General features: G+C 33.0%; 1 pseudogene; it reads right to left on the bottom strand.

The window, feature by feature from the left end:
- Positions 1-3,094, bottom strand: part of LOC137629822 (sialin-like) — a 12,575-nt pseudogene extending 9,481 nt beyond the window's left edge.
- Between the last annotated feature and the right edge of the window lie 4,406 nt (positions 3,095-7,500).

The following is a 7,500-nucleotide window of genomic DNA, read 5'->3' as shown; positions in this document are numbered from 1 at the left end:
TACATTTTTGCAACAAATAAGGTGCTGTATTGTTGTTACATAAATGGTGAACCAATATCAGGAACAATGAACAAAATACAAGAAGGTAGAAGTATACATCATTATATAACCTAATATAACTTAGCCAGTAGGACTGGATCTTGTGGACTCCACTAACGTAACCTAACCTAGTTACCCTTAAATTCATTGATGGTTCTTACTAACCTAACCTTCCCTTACCTAATACAATTAGCCTTAAATTAAAGCGTACAGTCATTTTTTAAATGTTCAGTACCAAACTTAAAGTCTAGGAACACTTCTAAATACAACTATTGTGTACAGAAGGAAAACAATGGACTTCCTTACCATTGTATACAAAGGCTATGAATCTCCCCCGTTCCAGTGGTGGAATCCATCTCACAATTAGCACGTGCAGTGATGGCCAGGCTACACCCTGTTGACGAGAAATATCATCAGTTTTTAGCAGGCTGTGCATCTTATCATTTTTTCAAGAAATGCAATAACATTAAGAAATGTAAGAAATGTGATCAGAGTATGGCCCTTGAGAACCTCCCAGGAAAAGAATTATAATTACTAAATGGAAAAGATACAGAATTCTAATGAGGAAAGTTTTCCTGTGCAAGTACAAGTACTTAAGAAGGCAACACATATCAAATAATACCATGAGCCCTTTCATTACCTGCATTATTCCTTGAAGAATTCTCAATGCTATGACAAAACCGTAGTGTGACCTTGCAGCTACAGGTGTAAGAACAGCAGATATGCCCCCAGAAAAAATGCAGATGCCGAAAACGATCTTTGTGCCAAATTTCTCTGCCAAACGCCCACCAATGATCTGAAATGAAGAGGGCCTAAATGATAAATAACTGTATTCAAAGGGAATAGTGATTTTGTAAAACATGGAAAAAATAGAATTGCATTTGTAATGACATAGAAATAAACAGTATTGGATATTTATGTTCTGCCAAACTAGTAGCACTTGCTGATTCAACAGTTGTTAATTGCAATAATGTTATAAGACAACTGACCTGCGTCAGTGTGTAGCCGTAGAAGAAACTGGCAAGAATCGTTCCCTGTGTTACTTCGTCCCAATCAAGCTGATCTTCCTGTTTAGAAAAAGTTTCTTTTACAGCCATATAAAATCAATTTCATTAATTTTCAGTAGGCATGGAATGAGAGTTGAAAGAATGTCATCATTTCTGTAGTTAGAATGTATTTGATAATGATTGACTGGATTTCATGAATGTCTTATTCAACACTATCAGATCTCTTATTCTTTTGACACCACTTACGACAGGAAGAAGTACATGCTTTGTATTTACCTTTTCTTGTAATGAGGCAAGATCCTCTGGTTCTTTGACTGGAGAAACAACATCGTAACTGCTATTCCATGTTAGCTTGCTTTCATTAGCTGTGGAAGAGACCAAACGTACCAGAAGTTTATTAAACTCATTAAATCTGTCTTAGATATGTAAATTATCTTCAGATAAGTGCAGGTCTTATCAAATGACAATTTGACCAATAATATGTTCCAGGATTCTTTGAGCTTATCAGCAAGTAAGCAAATGTAGTGAAGCATTTACATATAGTACTCTATAGATATAGATAACAGTGTCACAACTGAGATGGTGTAGACACATGTTGAGGATGAATAGTGGGGAGGGAGTGAGGAGGGCTTGGGAGGAGCATGCGAGAGGGTGAGATCGAGAGGGAGGCAGAGAATTGGGTGGCTAGATAAGGTGGAATATCACATGGAGAGAATAGGTGTGGTATAAAAGGATACCTTTGATAGAAGGCATTAGAGAGGTTACATCAGCCAACTGACGCCTTAAGCTCGCTTCAGATAAGCGGATTTTTTTGTGCAAAAATATTTCCGCTCGTTAAGAGATATGTCTCCACGCGAGCGGATTTTCTTTGACCAGCCTCGTAGTTTCTATAGGCCGCTACACTAGAACTGCAGGGGTTAGCAGTACATGCGGTTAGTAAATCACTGCCGCTCGGAAATTCTTCTGACCTTACAGCATGTCAAGGGCCTCATTGATTTTCATTGATTTCTAATCTGCACGGAAAAAACCGTGCGGTATCAATCAGCTTGTGTGAAGCGAGCCTTAAAACTTTGCGGTATCAATCCGCTGTTATGAAGTGATCCTCAAAACTGCGCGATATCTATCCGCTTGTGTGAAGCAAGACTTAAACCACGCAGTATCAATCTGCTCGTGTGAAGGGAGCCTCAAAACCGAGCGGTATCAGTCCGCTCGTGTGAAGCGAGCCTTATAACCGCGCGGTATCAATTCGCTCATAGGAAGCGAGTCTTAATATAGATATTACGGTTATTAAAGAAGAATATTATTCAGTAGATTACAAACCTATTAGCCCTGAGCTCGTAGTATCACATTCAGGGTTCCCGACATCCATCAATTGTGACGAGTTGTAGGTTCGAACCATGGCGACGATGCAGACAGATAAGTTAACTCGTACCATGTAGAGGTTGATGCACCCAAAGAAGGTCATAATCATCAGCACAATCCTTGCCGGAATCCATTCTATGGAAGATGATGTAGTTTGTGGAGTCTTACTTTTTAGGATAATGTTGATTATTTGTGGGTGAATTGATGAAGGAAAATTGATATGGAGTGACTAGTGCTTTGAATAAGTAATTTTCTCTCCTGCTTATATATATATATATATATATATATATATACATATATATATATGTATATATATATATATATATATATATATATATATATATATATATACGTATATATATATATATGTATACATATATATATATATATATATATATATATATATATATATATACATGTATATATATATATATATATATATATATATATATATATATATATATATATATATATATATATTCATGTGTATATCAACAGGCCTGTTTTATAGTGGAAAATTTCAATATCATACAAATCTCTCCCTATCTCTCTCTCTAGCTCTCTCTCTCTCTCTCTCTCTCTCTCTCTCTCTCTCTCTCTCTCTCTCTCTCTCTCTCTCTCTCTCTCTCTCTTCTCCATGACTTACCCGTGGCCCGGACTATTTTATCAACTGCCAAGAATCCCATTGTGTTACTGTTGTTGAAACAACTATCTCATCTGCAATGGGAAAAAATTATTAAACATACATTTAATAATGATCATGTGTCCTCTTCGTGAGAGACATTACCACGTAACCGCCTCACGTGAGAAACATTACCAGATTACCTCACGGGTTTCTAATTACCTTTTAATATCAGCTTCATTTAACTCGTGTAACCTTGAAGCTTACACCCAACACCATCACGAATCAATACTGAATTCAGCTAAAGATAAAATGACTTGCATTATTATTTCACTGCACAGAGATATGTGAGGTAGCAACTTTCTTCTCATAATTCTAAGTGTTCCAAAAATAGGTGTAGCTAGGCATTATACTCTACAGTTGTAAGTTGATCAAACGTATGACAAAATTGTCAAGAATAGTGTTGCTGTGTATGAGGATGAATATTTCTATAATTAATATTGATATTCATCCTCACATCATTCAGGAGGACAACGTTAGAATTGTGGTGTTGAATTCAGAAAGTACATTTTAGTATCGATGATGACTTTTGTAATTTTTGAACAGCTCGAGCTGAGTTGCCAAGTATTCTCTTTTAAATTATTTTTTTTCTTTATATATAAATATATATATAATATATATATATATATATATATATATATATATATATATATATATATATATATATATATATATATATATATATATATATATATATATATATATATATTTATATTATATATATAAATATTTAATATTTGCTTATATAATATTCTGATATGCTCTTGTTATCTACTTGTTATTTATTGAATAACTCTACCTGAGTTGAAATTTTTGTCTTTAGCATTATGTGTTATTTATATGCATATATATGTATATATACACACACACACACATATATATATATATATATATATATATATATATCTACTTATAATATTCAGATATGCTCTTGTTATTTACTGAATTTTAGTAAACATAGCAATTTGTAAATCCCTTTGATATTGACTTTATAAAGGGACGTAATTGTAATAGTGAAAAGTAGAAATTTTTAATCGTAAGAAAAGTTTAGGAACATTTTAGGGATCATATTTGAAGAACTTCATACAAAACACGCGTAAATATAAAGATTTAAATACTTTAAACTTTTTTTTATATTAGTGGAAGGGAATAGTTAGTATATTCTTATTAAAACTATTAATTTCATTAATATTAATTCCATGGTGGACATTATATGGTGAACCGCGCTATTATAAAACCGTAAGTTTTATTGGAAATTCTCCTTAAAAATTTACTTTTCTCAGCCGTATTTCCGTAAAATAAAGGGGGACGTAATTTTTACCCTACTTTGTACTTATCTTTTAGGGTTGGTGACCGTAACATCACTCCTTAACGTCAATATGACCGTTTTTAAAACGGTAAATGCCTGGCAACATTTATTCCAAGATTTTTATCTTTTTTCACGACAAATTTTTTAACAGTGCGGTTCCAAATTCTCATTGGTATTTGACCGTGAGTTGGTGTGCATATGTGTTTCTATTTCATTTCAATGTTACTTCAGTTTATAGTTCATTGATCATCATCATCGTCATTTCCTCCTACGCCTATTGACGCAAAGAGCCTTGGTTAGATTTAGCCATTCGTCTCCATCTTGAGCTTTTAAATCAATACATCTCCATACATCATCTCTTACTTCACGCTTCATAGTCCCCAGCCATGTAGACCTGGGTCTTCCAACTCTTCTGGTGCCTTGCGGAGCCCAGTTAAACGTTTTGTGAACTAATATCTCTTGGGGAGTGCAAAGAGCATGCCCAAACCATCTCCATCTACCCCTCACCATAATCTCATCCACTTATAGTTTCATTTCTAATCCTGTCCTGCCATTTAACTCCCAATATTCTTCTGAGGGCTTTGTTTTGTTCCACCACAATTACAAGAAATTCAACTGAGCATTTTTTACGAACTGAAAATTGATATAACTAGAGAAGCACTAAGTTAGGCGCAGACCTCTGCCACCGCAGCTTATTTCTTGACATTTTGTTCACCATGACCTGTATTAATTGGCATGGATTTTCACACAATCTAATATAAACCACGTTTGAACCCTCAGTAACAACGTTGTCCAAACTTATGGCTGATTACGTGAATTGTACATTTTTCTTGACCTTTGACCTTGACCTTTGACACATTTAATCCCTGCAAGTTTCATTACTCTACGATTAGAATTGTGGCCAGGAAGATGTTCACAAACAAACACACACACAGGAGCGAAAACATAACCTCCTCCTAACTTCGTTGGCGGAGATGAATATCCCAGGATAAATAATACAAATATTTAGCAAATTCTCCTTTTAAATTCCCACAGCATTTTTCCCTGGGTATTATAGACATGCCATTTTCACCACACGAGAGATAATCCTTAATAACTTGCGGATCAGCTTTTATTTCATCTATTGCAGCGGAGTTATCGTCAAAACAATTATTTCCAATCCGGATATAAATTGTATTTTTTTTTTTTTTTTTTTTTTTTTTTTGCGCTCGAGCTGATGTCACACAGCTTTGCTGGTGAAATTTATCGTTTCCAGAATAAAAATTTAAGTTATGTTACCAATTCCTTTTGACAAGATTCTCAATATTGTGAATTGTGAAATCTATTATCCATATTTTTTGTATTTAACTTATTTACTGCAAGGTGATTGCTGATGTATAAAGATTTGTATATTTTCCAGTAACTATATTATTATTATTATTATTATTATTATTATTATTATTATTATTATTATTATTATTATTATTATAATATTTTTAAATTTTCATAGCACTTTTGTTTCATATATTTCAATAAATATCAAATCAGTAATTCAGTTTTAAAACATATATAAGGCAAGACGTTCAAATTCAATATTAAGAGCTTATTTAATTTAGCTCGAGAAACTAATAAACACACACACGCCCACAAACATATATGAATACAGTATGCGTATATATATATATATATATATATATATACATATGAGTAAAAATCACAGGAAAACGTGATGCTCAGATGCAGAAGAACCACAGGGAAAATGAAAATACGAAATATACGATTAAGTCCTGACTAGTTTCGTGATACTTCTTCAGAGATCTAATTTATTGAGAGAGGTTTCTTTACATTTTATAAGGAAAGTAAACATAAGAACATACATATAGAGGATTAGAGAACAACGACACTCCCAAACCAGCTACCTGGGCTGTGGTCAGGTGTTTAGTGGGCGGAGATCCAACCTCATTAGACACCTGCCGAAATGACCCTTTTCCCCTTTTCGGCAGGTGTCTAATGAGGTTGGATCTCCGCCCACTAAACACCTGACCTCAGGCCAGGTAGCTGGTCTGGGAGTGTCATTGTTCTCTAATCTTCTATATGTATGTTCATACGTTTACTTTCCCTATAAAATGTAAAGAAACCTCTCTCAATAAATCAGTCCTCTGAAGAAGTATCACGAAACTAGTCAGGACTTAATCGTATATTTCGTATTTTCATCTTCCCTGTGGTTCTTCTGCATATATATACATATATATATATATATATATATGTGTGTGTGTGTGTGTGTGTGTGTGCATATGTGTGCGTTTGTGTGTGTGTGTATATATATATATATATATATATATTAATTAAACGCAGATATCTATACGTATATATTTATATACTGTATATACTTATACACACACATATATATATATATATATATACATATATATATATATATATATATAGTGTACATATATATATATATATATATATATACTACGTATGTATATACATGCATATTTTAGGTTATTTCCAAATTTCGGTCATTTTGAAATTCATGTAATAATCACTTTGATATAACCATATATAGAAATTGAAAATCAAAGACAAAAATTGCAACCTTAATACCTACTTGTATATAAAGTGTGTCCATATAACAAAAAAAAAAATAAGACAAATTGAATATAGACCACTTTTAACTTTCAATTCATATCAGTTTTTTTTTCCACACTTTCTTTACATTAATAACAGCTCCTTGTACCTTCAGCATCTCAAGTTCTCGGCCAAACTATTCTATCTTATCTCTCTTCCTCTTGTTCAATTTTTTATAGTTTATATAGGAAATATTTATTTCAATATTGTTTCTGTTCTTAAAATATTTCATTTTCCTTGTTTCCTTTCCTCACTGGGCTATTTTCCCTGCTGTAGCCCCTTGTGCTTAAAGCATCCTGCTTTTCCAGCTAGGGTTGTAGCTTAGCAATTGATAATAATAATAATAATAATAATAATAATAATAATAATAATGATAATAATAATAATAATAGCCGTATGTCCCTCTCTTACCGTTTACAGCTACTCGTCAAATCACCTATTGTTGGTCTTACCTACGATGCTTCAAACATGATACTACTATAAATATT

Source organism: Palaemon carinicauda, chromosome 37 (assembly GCF_036898095.1).
Source record: "Palaemon carinicauda isolate YSFRI2023 chromosome 37, ASM3689809v2, whole genome shotgun sequence".
In the NCBI taxonomy this organism is placed as follows: Eukaryota; Metazoa; Arthropoda; class Malacostraca; order Decapoda; family Palaemonidae; genus Palaemon; species Palaemon carinicauda.
Note: the sequence above shows the minus strand (reverse complement) of the source record. Positions and strands in the feature narration are given on the sequence as shown.